Source organism: Lycorma delicatula, chromosome 4 (genome assembly GCF_047948215.1).
Source record: "Lycorma delicatula isolate Av1 chromosome 4, ASM4794821v1, whole genome shotgun sequence".
NCBI lineage: Eukaryota > Metazoa > Arthropoda > Insecta > Hemiptera > Fulgoridae > Lycorma > Lycorma delicatula.
In genome coordinates, this window is record NC_134458.1 from 35,611,575 (window position 1) to 35,628,747 (window position 17,173).

At 29.9% G+C, this 17,173-nt stretch overlaps 1 protein-coding gene across 1 annotated transcript in view; it reads left to right on the top strand.

The window, feature by feature from the left end:
- The window catches only part of Asator (tau-tubulin kinase asator), a 492,107-nt gene that overhangs the window by 209,325 nt on the left and 265,609 nt on the right, over positions 1–17,173 (top strand). The gene's annotated exons all lie outside the window — the stretch shown is intronic.

Consider the following 17,173-nt stretch of genomic DNA (forward strand, 5'->3'; position numbering starts at 1 on the left):
CTTTAATGAATTGGCCTTTTCTGTATTTTTACAGTTTTTAGACATGTTTTTTAAAATTTGTCTTAAGACTTCATTCCTCAGTTTATCAGTCTACTTTATTTTTTACTTTCTCTGTTACATTAGTATTCAAAATTTATTTTCATGATTACCTTCACTATTTCATTCATTTTTTTTTGAAAAAATTTTCAATTTTCATTATCATAAATTCCATAGAAATATTTTAAAGATACTTTTTAATATTTAGATCTAAGGTTTCTATATTTGGTCTAAGGTACAAACATTTTTCTTCCTGAAAGCTCTTCTTTTCTGGGAAAGTTTGTATTGTTGTATTTTTTAGTTTGTTCCTTCTTAATTTTACTACATAAGTATTAAACTAGTATACAATTTCTCTAACCTTAATAATTAATTCTTCATTTTTTCTTTTCTTCCACATTTCATTACGTTTGTTTTCAAAATAAATTCTTTCCAGTCCATATCACTTGGTATTTCTTCTTACAAGTATTTAGTTTCTCTCAAAAGAACAATGGTTTTAGTAAATTTTAAGATCCTTATTTCCTCTCCTTGGATTGCTGCTTTGCTCACAAATTTTTCAATCAGTTGCTTTATACTCATATACTCAAAGTGAAAATTAATAGGGACAGATTATACCCTTATTTCATGACTTTTCTTTATTTCATATTCTTACCTCAACCATCTGATTCTTAAATAGGTGAAAATCAATTCTTTCTCTGTTTCCAAAACATGTTCCTTATAATTCTGAACATCTTTTTTTCACTTCACATTATCAAATACCTTCTTTCATGAGATCGGCAAATGGCATTTAGTTTTTATTTGGACAATAAGTCCTTTTTTTAAAAGCTTGTTTAATTTTGCCTTTGCTCTTAATAATATCTTTCTTATTAATTTTTATTATTTTAATAACATAAAATTTCATGAGTTAGTATTTACTGATTAGGATTACTGTGTTTTTTCTCAGATTATGCAATTATACAGAAATTTAAAAGATTCTAGTTTTATTTCCTAACATTATAAGTTCTTTTAACCACATTTTTCTTTAATACTGTAAGGCAAAAGTAACATTTTGTTCTAAAATGTTAGGACTGCATAGTCCTATGCATAAAGCATAGGACTGTTCTAGTCCTATGCTTTCTACGATTAGTATTACTTTCCTTTAACTGATACATATACGTGGATAATGTGTCAAAATAAAGAATTCATTTATCAATAAAAACTTTAAAAAAAATTAAAATTGATAATATTATTTTAAACATTTAAATATCCTATTTTCATTTATAAGTAATGAGTGTCTAGAAGTTTATTACATTTGAAAAACCTTGATAATAAAATTACTTTGTAATTGCACTATCAATTCAAACACATTTTAGTTGGGTTTGAAAACCTTGAAGATAAAATTAGTTAACAACATCAATTACATTTACATTCATCTCATATTAAGTTTTTATAATTAATATATATATATATTAATCTTGAAAGTGTGTGTGTGTATATATATAAACAAAGATGTTCTGACTGATTCATTCATTCAACAGCGTCGCACCTAAATTATTAAAGTTAAAGACATAAAATATTGAGGGTATGTTCGTTTTGTATGTAGAGGTGTGCTTATAAAAAATTTGGCTTAAGGTGGTGAAATAGGGGATGAAATAATACTTTGCATTTTTTTTCTCAGCTTCTAAAACAGATATCAACTTGATCTTTGTTTAAAAATATTCCTTATTTTTATATCTAAACACCAATTTCTCTGTTTTTCTATATTTTGTGCCTGAATGGGTGAAATGTGAACGAGCAGAAGTTTGATAAAGTTGTCAATATCTTCTAAAATTAATGATTTATTCAGTTGGTTCTAGATCATAAACACACCTGGGGCGAGATGCATGATCGTGATCTGTTTTTGCCGATGCTGGCCTGTGTGCAGACGGGGACTGCTCATCCCTTTTCCCGGTTGTGGAGCCGGGTCGAGGGTGGGCTGCTGCGAGCTAGTTTTGTCCGGAATCTTGCGCCGCCCAGTGTGAGTCAGTCACTTCGGCCCTTGGCAGGGATTGTCCCATGGGTAAGACTATCGGAACCCTTACTGCTACGTGCGAGCCCTGGGATGTCGGTATCGTGGGTCAAGCAGTACCTAACTTTCCGGCCCGGGTTAAATCTGTGAGAGGCGGCTTACTGGGGGAACCCAGGATCAATGATCCGTTGCACGCCCAACCGTCTCTCCGGCCGCACCTTGTGACATATTGAATGACGAAACACAGCTTTATGGAATCTTTCACTTCTACAAGTTCTGTGGCATAAAGTCCTCGTAAAAACCCTCGTCTGGGAGAAACTCTGTCTTCGCAAGCGAAGAGGAGGATCAGTGTAGGATTCAGCGATAAGGAAGAGTACAGATATCTGGAAAAGATGAAGAAAACTACTAAGTAACAACCGAAGAATAGCGGATCAATAGCAAAATATTTAGTTATCAAGAGGAAAGACGGCGATTTATCGAAGATTAGCCCTTTTGTGGTAGCTCGTGGCATCACGGAAGCTGCTGGAGGACCGGTTACAAAAACAAGAAAAATTGCTGTGGGATTTCTGTAGAAACTGTCAACTATGTTCAATCATTACTGCTACTCAAGCCAAGAAGATCGGAGTCTTGGATTCTGAGGTAGCTTCTCATAGTACTAGTGTCCAGAGAAGATAAAAGTTGGACTTTACACATTGGATGCACGTCCGTTTATCGCTACTCCTTTGCGTTGATTTGAATGTCAGAGATTCGGACACAGCGGCACGTTGTACGAGGAATCTGTGTATGAGGTGAACCATTACATCCCGATGACCCGTGCAGGAATCCTCCTGTCTGTCAACTGTCATAGGCACCACTCTGCAAGATCTAGGAATTGTCCGATTTACAAGCATGAAGTAGCTGTACAGGAGATCAAAATAATACAGAAAGTAAGTTTGCTTTGACGCAATCTTTGGCAGAATGCCAAAGATTGCGTCATTCGCAGAAGTTGCGGCCGCTCCTGCAGCTTCCTTTAAATCAGTGGACATGCTCTCTGTATTGGCACCAGCACTGGCTAAGGTGGTCAAATGTATAACTAATGGCAAATTGAATAGTCGACCGTCCAGGAAGAGTAGTCCTAAACCGATGACGAAGAAAGGAGATGATTCCAAAGAAATATTTAAAAACAACTAATATTCAGGTAGTGGGAAAAAGAAAGAAAATGAGATTGAAACGCAGGAGAATCCCGAATCAAAAATAATATATGCAAACGTGCAAATTGAGTAAATGCTCATTAAGACGTCTGTGTGGCCAGATATTAAGATGTTAGAAAAAGAGGACTTTGAAGTCCAACAATAGAGCCTCCAAAGGTTTGGAGGCCTTTAAATGAGAGAGCGAGTACTTCAGCTGCCCCTCATGTATCAGTGGGGAGTGCACCGAGTTTGGACTCGGATGCACTGCTGACCATACCATCGGAGCCGGTATCATCTGATGCCGACAGCAGAAGATCCTCCGTGATTTACTGTGAAGGATCAGAGAAATCCATCTCCAAGGCCTCTCACACCCTGGAATTTGATATCAAGGCCTTCCGGAAGATGGAAAAAAGAAAGAAAGGATTGCCTGAGGATAAACCTAGGTGATAGATTTTAAAAAGAAGATAGTTTTTATGTGCTTTGACTTAATTATTAATTTAACGTTTTAATTTAGTTTTTATACTTTGTGAAAAAATTTCGCTAGAAATAGTTTGTGTTTTTAAACAGTTTTTTATGTATTAGTTTTAGTTTTTTTTAAGTGACGAGAGACCTTTACATCCTTTTCATCTTGTGTTTATTTAGATTTTTATATCTTTCCACAAGTCTTTTTAGGTGATTAGTTTTGAAAAGAATAGTCTCATTATGTCGCTATTTTTTTTCTCGTTGTCTTTTTCATTTAACCAAATATTTGGTTGCATATTAACAAGCCAAGGGAAAACAAAAATGCAGATAAATTTAGTCCTACAGAAAAAAAACACTTTCGCTCTATTAATCATTGGCTGTATATGAACATCATTACTTTCAGAGAAGTTTTGAAAGAAAAAAATTCAAACGACACTACTTGTTTTTTGTCATCAGTTATTTGATTGGTTTGATGCAATTCCCCATTCACCTCTTTTTTGTGATAATCTTTTAAACTCAACATATTTATTTATAATCCTTACATTCTACTACGTTTATCCCTTATTTATATTCAATCTTTATCATTCATAATGAATTTTAACATTGTATATAATCCTCTAATAACTAAACTTGGATGATTTAATAACACGACAAAATCAATCTATTCATCACTTCGCAAGATTCTAACGCAAATTTTTCTCCGCGTGAGACTCTATCACGTAATTCACAAGTTATTTTAAACTAAATTTCATTACGTACAATAAAAAATCATAATTTATTTCATATAGAATACACAAAAGACGTAATTGGTTAATGATTTCAAGCGGTTAAGTAAACCAAAATACTTCTTAAATGAACGTATATCTTTCTTCTTTTTCCTGTTTAGCCTGCGGGAATTACCGTTCAGGTATTACTTCAGAGGATATGTATGAGTCTAAATGAAGTGTAGTATTGTACAGTCTCAGTTCGACCATTCCTGAGATGTGTGATTAATTGAAACAGCCACCAAAGAACGCCGGAATCCACGATCTAGTATTCAAATCCTTATGATCGTACAGCATTATTATATCTACAACAACCACACATTCAAGTAGTAAATGAATGAAGGAATAAAATCTATCACAGAACAATGAAAAAGCAAGAAATTTTTAGCTTAAAAATAAAGTTTTAAAAACTTTATTTTTACACACACACATATATATATATATATATATATATATATATATATATATATTTACTATTTTTTTAAATATATTTCTTCTATTGTAAATGATAACAAAAAATACACTTATGAAAAATTTAGACCTTTTTTCATGAAATTCTAAAATGTGTCTGTCATAATCATTCAGTTAAGATTACAACCCAAGCCTTTTCAGTCATATATTTTAAATTATGATTAACTTAATCTATTTAATAAACTTTTCAAAAAAAAGTTCTACATCAGTATTTTGGAAAAGTCCTTAAGCTTGCCTAGAAAATTAAAGAAAACTTTATCTCATTTTTTGTTATCAGGTAACAAATACAGTGGAGAAATGTAAAAAAAAAAGATTTTTTACAAATTAACCTTTTTGATCATAACAAAAAGTAATTACCAACTGACTTCAAATTTACATAGCGAATATTTATAGTATGTTTACACTACTGCTACTACTCCTAAAAAATGTTAATAGAATCTAGTATACGAATAATATTCATAAAAAAGAATTTTACTGCTAAGACATAAGTTTAGTACAAGTAATCATTGGCTTAATACTGCATAAATATTTCCCATCCTAACAAGCTATACCATTCTGTAATCTGGAATTAATTACTATAATAAATTAATGTTAAAACGATGATGTACAAAGAAAAAACAAATAATACAATAATTTTAAAGTTTTTAATTAGGATAACTTTCTAATATCTTGATTTGAAGACAGTTTCATCAATTTTCTATTTCAAGTTTTCTTTCTTAATACGTATTGCAATGGCATTATTATAAGTAGTGTCACTGCAGTTAACAGTAGTATTGAGGTGATCAGAAATGGTGTAGTAAAGGAAATAAGTCCATAAATGTATTTTGTAATATGTTTGTTTACTGATTTAATATTAGACCATGTGATGTCTTTAATATCTGAAAACATTATTAGCATACAATTAAAATTTAAAAAATCATTTTTCAGGGATAACAAAGGATTTGATCTTCAGTATGTAGAGGAATTACAACTTCTGACAAGTAAATACTTCACTGATGATAAAAAGTTTTTAATGTTTATAAATGAACTACAGCAGTTAAATAATGTAAATACTGTAAAAAATCTGGGGAAGCAAGATTTTACAGAAGAATTAGAAAACGTAATCTCAGCTTTAATAAAGTTTCCAGCAGGTGGAAGTGCATCAAAAGTAATATTATTTACCAATACGCTGTTCCAAAAATTATATCTTGCACTGGATTTCTCTCAAGATCATCCAGATAAAACAGATGTTAAGAGTTATTTATGTGAACAAGAAAGAAAAAGATCAAAAACTGACAAAGAATGTAATGAATTCAACCAGGTAATACCCTCTAAAGCACAAACTGCTAAATCTTCTGTTGTAGATGAAATCCTTAAAGAAATGGAACCAGTTATAACAAATCAAGAACAGTCTGCAGATTTCTGTGTACATAATCCAGATTCAGAATTAAATGAGGCAGTAAGAAACATATATAAAATTATGTGTAACTGTACATTAAATAGCCAATCACCCAAAGTAGAAACAACTTTTGCAGTCAATGAACTCTCACCTGTTGAATTATTACTGCAAGTACCTTCTCAATTGTTTCAAGAAGTAAATTTCAGTAAATTCAAACAAGAACAAAAAGAAACACTTGCTGATACAAATGAAAACAGTAAATTACTTTGTGTTTTAGCTTGTGAAATGATTGAAAGTAACAAGTATTTCCTTTCTCTTACTGTGCAAAAAATCAGTGATAACAAAGTCTCTTCTTGTAATGAAAATTTTAATCAAAGCAATATTACTGATGGATTTGAAAAAAAATGTTTGCATCTACAGTACCAGCATGGTATTGATCACACTAATAATCACACTATTTTAAACATGGCAGAATTTCACAAAAGTTCAGCTTTTGTTCAGCATTCTGATGCCGGAAAATTAGAAGATTCAGGAGAAATTATGCCATCATATGACATAAAAAGTGGATTGAATTCTGATGATGGCTGGACTGATTATTCAGTACCAACATTCCATGATAAATCTTGTAGAAAAGAAGGCAAATTTTTTGAAGTGATTGAAAAAATGGAGGTAGAAGATAAAAACCTAGGTAAAATATACATTACAAATGAACTAGCACAGGAAAAACATGAATCTGTAATTGATTCCAAGAATAAAACTTATCCTCATATTAACAAGAATACTAATTCAGTGACTCTACCGCTGAAAAATGACTACTCAACATTGGAAGACAATGAGTCCGAAATGAAAGTAAACAATGAATTGCTTATCGATAAAATGAACTCATCTTTCTGCGAAGATTCATGCAAAAATAGTATACTTTTGCAAGACAATGAAGAACCATCACAAAGACATGAAACTAAAATAGATTTAAAAGTAAAATTACTCACATTATATTGTGGAGAATCTTCCATGATGGAAGCTCATGAAAGTAACATGGATTTTCAGGATGAATTACAGTTGTTCTTTGAAGAGCCAGAAAATTCATTAAAGGAAAACCATGAAACTGAAATGAGTGTCCCACTTCAGGAGGATTCAAATGTAAAAAAATATATTGATGCAAACTTGATGGGTAAGTATATTCAGTCAATAAGAATAATTCATTAATTGCTATTACTGAATATTTTATTGTGATTGCCAGTGATTTTTATAAGTACAAATTGGAGGTACCCCAATCACCAATTGTTTTATAAAAGCTAAAGCCAAATTTTCTTCAATTCGTCATTAAAAAAATTAATAATTTTACATAAATTGCACCTCCAACTGTCCCAACAAAAAACATTACAAAGTAATAACAGATTAATAAATAAACTTAAAAAATAATCAATAAATAAGCAGTACTAAATAAGCAAAATACTAAAAAAAGTAATAATAATTTCTGAAGTTGTTTATAAACAATAAAATAAGAAGAGCATTAAAGAAAGATGGCAATTACTGTAATTTATTAAATTCTTTTAATAGCTGTTTTGATAAATAGTAGTATTTCTTCTGGAAACATTTGATTACCTAATCTATGAACTTAAGGAGGCAGTATAATTTTAAGATGACCAAAACAAGATTAATCAACTTGAGTGTCCCCTCAGAGCTTGAACAGTTGCAACTATTATTATAGTAAAAGAACAAATTAAGTTATTAAACTGGTTTTCTCAAATAAAAGAAGAAAGAGGATTTTTTCTTATTTCAAGAGATAATAAGATGCCATCTCTTTCATTTTATGAGTGCATTATTGATATTTTTTTTTGTGATATTAAAACAACATTGTTTTTATCAGTTTTTAAATAGAGAATATTAAGCAAAATAGCCTTGATTGAAAATAATAAACAAGAAAGATCTGGATTGAATAAAGCATGTAAAAAAATTGCATATTTCCTTTTACACAAGAGCCATTCAGAAAGTTCTCGGTCTGATAAAGAAAACACAAGATTTTTCAGACCTTTTTCTTTTCACTGTAGCCATTTGCAATTCAAGCATTTATATCAACAACTTTCCATTTTTGTAATACATTTAGTATAATCCAGTTTATTCAACTATACCTAATAAGTGGTAGTTTCAGCTTTGACTTCATCATTTGAAGTGAATCTTCATCCAGTGAGCCACTTCTTGAGGTGAAGAAAGTGAAGAGGAAGTAATTGCTGGAAGCCATATCTGGTGAATACGGGACATGTGGAAGTGCTTCAAAGTGTACGACATGGAGTTTTGCAGCAAAAAACTGAGAAGGTGTATTATCAAGGTGAAAGAGCAGTTTTTTTTGGCTAGATGTGGATGTTTTGCCTGAGTAGTACCCTTAAAAAAAACATTGGTCTAATAGTGAAGTGCAATATTCCTCTGTGATGATCCTATTTCTTTTCAGGTAGCCTATGAACACCACACCACAAGAATCTCAAAAAACCATAGCCATTACTTTTTCTGCAGGTGGAACCATTTTCACTTTCTTTGGTGCACTTTTTCTTGCTCCCACCCACTTTTTGGTCTATGGCATGTAATTTGAATCTATGTTTCATCTACTATTGTAATATGTCAAAGAAACTCAGTAGAATTGTGTTTAAATAAGTTTAAACATACTTAGGAATGTTCATTTCAATGCGTTTTCAGTAGACTGTTAACAAACGTAGCAAACATTCAGTGGAAAGCTTTTTATACCCAAAACATATAGTAAAATGTAGTGGATGTGATTGAGCAAGATGTTTTGCAATGTCAGCAAGCTTCAGTCAGCAATATGGCATTGTAGATTTTTGTGATGATTTTGATAGTAGTGAGGTTTTTGGGCCTCCCAAGTATTCATCATCTTAAATGGATGTAGGACTATGTTTAAATTTAGCAGCCCACTTTTTTACCATCAAAAACGAAGGGAAGATTTAAAGCGACTCTTTTTAAATGTCCATCGGGGTTAATCCTTTTAAGACAAAGTACTTTATAACAGCTTGAACTTAAATTTTATCCATTTTTCTGAAAATGTCAAATCTTGTTTGCTTTAATTGTCGCCACAAACAAGGAACTAATCGTACTCGTCTGAAACTTGCATGTCATCTAAAGAACCATACTTGATAAATATCATAATTATTTTTGATAATACTTGCATCATCTCTGTGTCAAGCCAAGAACTTTCTGAACAGCCCTAGTACAGCAAAAAATGAAAAAATATCTTAAAAAATCATTAATAGCATTACAATAGCTATGTCTTAGAAATTTTCCTCGGATCTAGGAAATATTAAAAATAAAATTAAGCCCACTGAAAGAGTGATCATTCATAAATTAATTTCTAAGTACAATAACTGCAATCTAGGATGCTTAGGGAAAATTGAAAGAGGAAGTGAAATTAACTAAGTAAAAATAACTAAAAAAAAATTAGTATTCTTGAGATGGAGCATTTGTTTCATTATAAGTCCAGAAGTTCAAAGAGATCAGCTGTGCTTCAGCACTGCTTGGAAACTGAGCATAAAATAAATTTATTAAATCTAAACAATTTTTTTCATGTTCGTAATAAACTGCAATTGTTTCGTTGAAAACTTACTTTATTAACATTATTAAAAAATGCATCACTTAACAGTAATAACTGTTTCAGTATCTAATAGTCTTAAAAAAATTATTTAATATATGTAATTATTTAAAAGATTTTTGTAATTTTCTGTTATGGGAACATTAAGTATTTGTTTTGTCTAAATTTTATTTAAAACAGGAGATATAGCAGTTAAGATATGCTGCCATCTTTATATGCTACCATCTATCTTTCTAGAGATAAACCTTTGTAGATAAACTGTGCGATCTTTACTTTTAACTTGAATTTTCTTAAGAAAATTATTGGGTCACGGGTTAGTTAAAAGTTGATTTTATATATTTTTATAAACAAACATTTATTTTATAGTGTTACGTAAATAGTGTTTAGGGATGTACGTAATAGTGTTAGGGATGTAGGATGTAGAAGGTATACTGAAATGAAACGACTAGCACTAGATAGGGAATCTTGGAGAGCTGCATCAAACCAGTCAAATGACTGAAGACAAAAAAAAAAAAAATAGTGTTTATTTACTTTTTCTTTCATTTAATAATTTTTTAATTACCTTTATTTATTATTATTCCTTTCTAGTTGTTTTTTTTAATGTTCATTTTTTTATTTATTTTAAATTTTACTATTTTCTCTTCCAATTTTATTTTTTTTTAAATTTTAAAAATATAGGTTTTATTTCTTACCTCCTCCCTGACCTAACAAAACATTGAAAATCATAAGTAGAGTTGGTTCTAGTTCAATGTCTTTCTGCCAATTATTAAAGAAATTCACTTAACTATTAAATCATGGTTTATATATTTATTAACTAATAAATTCCAAATTATTGTATTTGTACAAATAAATACTGTAAATAGGTACAGAAATTACAAAGCCTATGACTAATTATTATTATCAAATAGGATTGAAAAATGACAACTTATGATTTTAGATTACTACTCTTTGTCTGTAGGAAAATAACAAATAACTAAAATTATTAATGGCTTATTTTTAAGACTTAATTAGAAAGTGAATCAATCACTTTTAAAAAATCTTATTTATACAAAAAAAATGTTATCTGACTTTGAAAATGTACTGTTATCTAGCTCTTGTACCGATTTATAACATGTTTTGGTGCATTAATTTTATTATTACGATTTTTTATTATTTAGTACATTACTGGGTTTGTCTATGAAGTTTTAAGACTGGGTGTTTAGTTTAATAGTATACATCTTATCAGAGGTTGAGAATATTCTTAACACATGACTTACATAGTCTCATAAGATTTTTTTAACACTAATTTAAGTTGTATACTCACAGCAGTAGTTTTCAGTCTGCTTTTCTCTCTATAGTCAATGCGTATTTCGAAAATTGAATAGCACAGTAATTGAACAGTGGACATGGTAAAGACAGACAAGGAGTTGGTGAGACAAACTTTACACAGAAATCTAAAAATCACAAGTGAGGAAAATGGTGCCAAAAATCCCCAAAATGGAACAAATGGAAGATGGAAGAACCTTCTTCAAATATATTAAAATGAATGAGTTAGCAACCAGACTTCCTTTAAAAAGTCATCACGTATAGACTTGGATGTTACAGTTTTACTCAGAAACTATCAGCAATTATCAACAATTAATACACTGAAAAACTCCAGATTTCTATGTGATTAAAAAAATTATGACTAAGTATGTCAAAATCTGAAGCCAAGCTCATTGTTTTCTTTGATATCAAAGGAATCATCATGAATTAGTGGGTATCTCAAGATCAAATAGCTAATACAACAATATTGTCATCAGATCATTCATAATTTTGGAGAGTAAAAGAAAAATACAATAATGAGAAATGGATTCTTCAACAAGACAGTGCACTTGTACACTCTGCATTGTCTGTCAAGTAGTTTTTGGCTGGAAAATTTATCACAGTTTTGGAATATCCACCATATTTCCCAGATCTAGCACTCTATGACTTCTAATTATTCTCAGAAATTATTAGTTTCCAGAGGGAAATTGTTTTAGATTGATGGAAGATCAATCTAAAACAAGGGTTTTCTTAAAATCATGTACTACTTATAAGATAACCAGTACATCAACTAAGATATTTTTTTTAAATAAAAATAACTGATCTCTTCAAAAGACTTTCAAGCAAAGATCTTTTTATACTGCTTCAAACAATGGAAAAGACATATCTTATATAATGTGTATCCATTATATATGATTTTTTAATACGTTGTTGACTTTGTTAATGTTTTATATTTTCTTGCAGATATTTATTTTGTGTAATATAGCCATTTTGAAATTCAGTAAAGTTTGTTTATTTAAAGCAATTACATTTCTTCTTAAATCCTTTTCAGTGAAAATCTGTTTGAAAAAAATTTTATTAAGCATATACTTTAAATAACCAGAACTGAAATTTTTTTAAGTTTTTACCATATCTAACACAATAGTTTTGTCTTATATATAAATAACTGATTTACTTTTTATAATAAAACATAAGTAATGCAACTTTTTGTGTTTTGTTGTAGACGTAGAAACAGGAACCACTGTTCATGAATACAAAACGGTAGATACTTGTTATGCAAGAAAAGAATTGTTGGAAGCCATTGAAAACATTAATAAAGCAATGAAGTTGACTTCAAATACACTAAAACTTAGAAAAAAAACAGGTTGCTTACTGACAAAAGCACTTGATACAATGGAATATGGAATTGAAGAGTTTGGAGAAATATTAGAAAATTATTCATTACTAGTACCTGAAGAAACAAATTATATTATAGCAAAAACTACAAATGTCATTAGAAGGACAAAACCAATTAGTAAAGATTCAGAGAAAACGATAAAATTCTTATGCAGAAAATTAAAGCATGTGAAATATCTGGCAGGAAAATTGCTTTCTCTGGTAGAAAATAGTAAACTAGGAGAATTGACATACATTCACAACCGCAGTGATGAATACAATGAAGAAGAAGATGCTTCTGAGGATAACGACTTGATTCAACAAAATTATGTAAAAGAAAGATCAAATTTAGAAATGGTTAAAGCCATGTTATTTGTCTTTGAAGAATACTTTTTAGAAACCAGTTATTTCAATTTTTTCACAAATATAACCCAAGTATTGAGTGAAGCAGAAACTTTAATGGCCTTTGAAGTTTTTAACTCAATTTTTAATGATGAATATGAACTCTGCACTCTTGCAAAATTTATAAAAGCTTTAACCATTCAAGTGAATGATGCTAAGAGAGCCCTGATGATAAAATTCATTAAAATTTATAAGCTACAAGACAGTGAAAATGAAACACCATAACAATTTGAAGAGAAATGATGGAATATAGCTTTAAAAAACTGTTTTATGATATTGTTTTAAAGAAGGTTTTTCTTAAAATCAGGTACTACTTATAAGATAACCAGTATGTCAACTAAGAAAAGTTTTACCACTTTCAACAAATATGAACCTTTAATAAGACAAAACATTTACAAAATAATCAACTACATTTGTTTTGTTGTAAATTACACTTTAATTTACCTAGACTACTACTATATTTCTGTGCAACATATTTATTTACTAAACAAGCAGCATAGCTTATATAGAATTTCTGATAAGTCACTTCTATTTTAGAAGTATTTTATTACTTCTTACCATATTTCATTAAAACGTACAATAAATCACACTAGTCCTTCAACCACTTTTAATATAATTTTAAACTTTTAAACTACACAAATGCTCATACTCTTGACACTTGATCCAATGAATTAGTACATTTGCTTATACCATCTGCAAAAACTAAATTGTTATAATGTAGATCAAACTGGAAATGACTACTTCAAAACTACTAGTTTTTCTACTACTGTTTAATTAACATTCTCTTTGATCAAGCTCTAGAAAAATAATCGCAGGACATAAGATCTATTCTGTATATTCGTTATTTGATTGCCTATACAGCCATATTTGAAGGGCATTTTTGGAGTTTTGAATTGCAAACCAAGCCTGAAGAAATTCCATTAGTTATTTGTTTATTTCTATGATGATTGATTATACTGTTTCATAACAGTATATAACTGTGCAACAGCACAGTTTGGCAACAGGTCTGTAATTGATAACTGGTCTGTAACACTGTAATTTGAAATACAATAGTCAAATAAATTTTTAATTGCATTTTATCAAGTAATCTTTTATATTTACTTAAGTATTTAGTATTATCTTTATTATTAGAATTATATTCTGTATTCTTGAAATATTCCTTGGTTCATTGATGATGATTTTGCTAACTAAGGAATAATACAAGTTGTGTTATGTTACTGTTAAAGTTTCATAAAAGAATTTTCCTTTGATCATACTTGCAGACATTATGACTTAGGTCTTGAATTTGGTGAAATTGAAAGTGGTGAGTTACTGCTTCCCATTATATTTTCTCCAGATCATAATTGAAACTTGTGAATATTGTTTTATGCGTGCTTGCAACTTACCGGTATAACTTCAATCTTCATTGCTCTCATTCCTTTAATTTCAAAAGCTAGATCTGAAACTGCCAATGTTAACAGTGACAGTGTCATATCACATAGAATTCATAAGTCTATCAATGAACATTTCTTTGAATGTAATAACTGGCTTGTTCTCTATTTTACTTGAACACATACACTGCTGTCAGTAGCTCATGTTCACACTAATTTTTCCTACATTAATGGTAAATGGAGTCGTATTAATCAATTATGTTTAGGTTATATGTAACTACATAAATCTTAACTTAAAAAGCTTAACCCATGAAAAATATTCAAAATTTACCAATAGAGTTTTCTTCGCTTTAATTTTTAGATCTGCAGTACAAGTGATATTGTGAAAATTAAGATGTACATCCTCATCTGTATACAAAAATAAAACATAAATTAGTATATAAACTCTACATATTACCAGTTATAAAATAATTTCACTGAAATATACAAAAAGAGCTTGTAGCTTTAAAAGATTTGGGATTTATGTATATTCACTTAACTGAATCAATAAAACACACTTAAAATATATTCTATATTTAAGATACTACATAGTATCAACATATTTCATATTTAATTATATACTTCCCACATGAATTTTATTAAAAAAAGGGTCTATTGTTTAATTTATGTACCATGTTAAGATATTATTTAGGATATCTGAATTATTACATTTATACAGTATTATTTATATATATATTTTTTATTGCATTCAATATATTTTACATTTTATATTTTGCTGATATATAGCCTATAAATGGACATTTACAGTTTTTGTAAATATACAACTTTTATAATTTCAATATAAATATTGTATACTAATAGTGAATTATTTTATACAAGTATTAATATATATAAAGTTTGTCTGTTTGTTTTTTATCCCATCATGCGAGAATCAACCAGCCGATTACTTTCAAATTTGCAGGATACATTTGTGTTATCCAAGGGAAGGTTTAAATCCATCGATTGAGGCTCCAGCTTCCTTGAAGGTTAAGATATTAAAAATATTGATTATTTATTCACCTTCAAGGATAGTGAAGTTGTGAATTAAAGACATTCATTAAGAAAAAAGTAGATTAATCCTTTTACTTCATTATTATATTTCTGTCACCGTAGCAAAGAAATAAGTTATGAATTTTTTTGTCGTGAAAGGTTTGTGTACTTTAATTACCATAGTTACTATTATTCTATCTTTTGCAATTTAGTTTCTTTTTCAGGTTTCTATAAATCCTGAACACTATAATTATTATTTATTAATATTATTCTCATAACCATGAGGATAACATACAGGGGGGTGGTGCAGAAGAGGGTGGAGCCCTCTGGGTAGATGGAAATGGCAACTGAAGCAAGCTCTGTGGATGTCCAGGATGCCGATCCCCATGGAAAATTGGGAATGGCAAGCTCTGCAATCGTGGGGCAGGTCCCTTGGCCCCAGGAGGCCTTGAGGAGCCCCTGAGTTGGTTCCAGGATTTGCCTGGGCTGACCTGAGCCCCAAGGGTCCAGGTTCTGGCTAGACAGACCGGCTACTTTAGTTATAAAAAAGAAGAATTTTAATATAGTTTTATGTTTATTACAACTAGCTCAAAATATGTAAGGTTTAGTGTGGTTAATGAAATAAACAGTTTACAACAAAAAAATTATTCCATAAATCAGAATTAGTTATGTACAGAAGTTAGGTATTTGACAAAAAAGAACAATTGTGAATAGTACAAATATATCTTTTTTATATTTTGTCAGTCTCAAGAAATAAAACATTAGATTAATAATATTGTATTAACATATTTTATTATATCTTTTTTCAATTTATTATTTTTTTAAGATTAATCATTACAAACGTTTCGTAATTTCATACAGTACTTGACAATGTATACGTTAGTTTGCTAAACTTTGCAGAAATCATGATCATGTATTCCTTATATATGAAAATGCTTATAAACTGACAAATACAATTATTGTACAGCTTTATTAGCTTAGTACTGCGTAATATTGAGTTGGCATTATATGAAGTTTATGGCTTAATAACATTATTATCAAAAATTGTAGTAAGGACAAGTCTCAAAGTATTTCAGTCATACAGATTTCTCTTCACACCCAAAAAACAGATTTATTTCATTCAGTATCTCTAATTAGTATCAAATCTTTCTTAATCAGTTGATCTGTCTACATCAACTGGAAAAATATGTCTCAAAGATATAGAACATTCTTCTATTCAAAGGACCCAGTCAAGAATGATGAGTTTAGTAATGTTTGGGGACATGGCAAACTCAACATATGACATCATTTCAGACTGAATTTGGACTACAGTTTCATACATCTTTAGCACAAAACCTGATGATAAATCTAGAGAAATATTGATTGGTTTCTCAAAACAATTTATGAATTTGAGACTGAAACACATCTATCCTTTATATCTGATAAAAAAGAATGATTAAAAGTGATATTTCCTTTTTATATGGTAAGCTTCACTACTATGATTTAAACTGGAAAGAATCAATTTCAATTAGAACATCAAGTATTACAATGAATAATAGTGGTTAAGAGTTTCAGATGATAGAAAAAAAGTTCTTCCTTATATAATCTTATGAAAATGTAATTCAAAGGAAAGCACTAATGCTAGATGTCATTGTGAAAGTGAATGAGAAAGGTTGGATGGACAAAGCATTACTGCTATATATGAAATATGAACCAAACATGCATATAAAGACACACAAGCATTACACATAACAGAATGAACCTATACAAATAAAAGATATTGATGGAAGCAAAGGCATTAGGCAACATTCAATTGAATTACAGCAAACATGGCTGATCGGTGAAGCGTTCTAATAACTAAAACGTTTGAAGCACT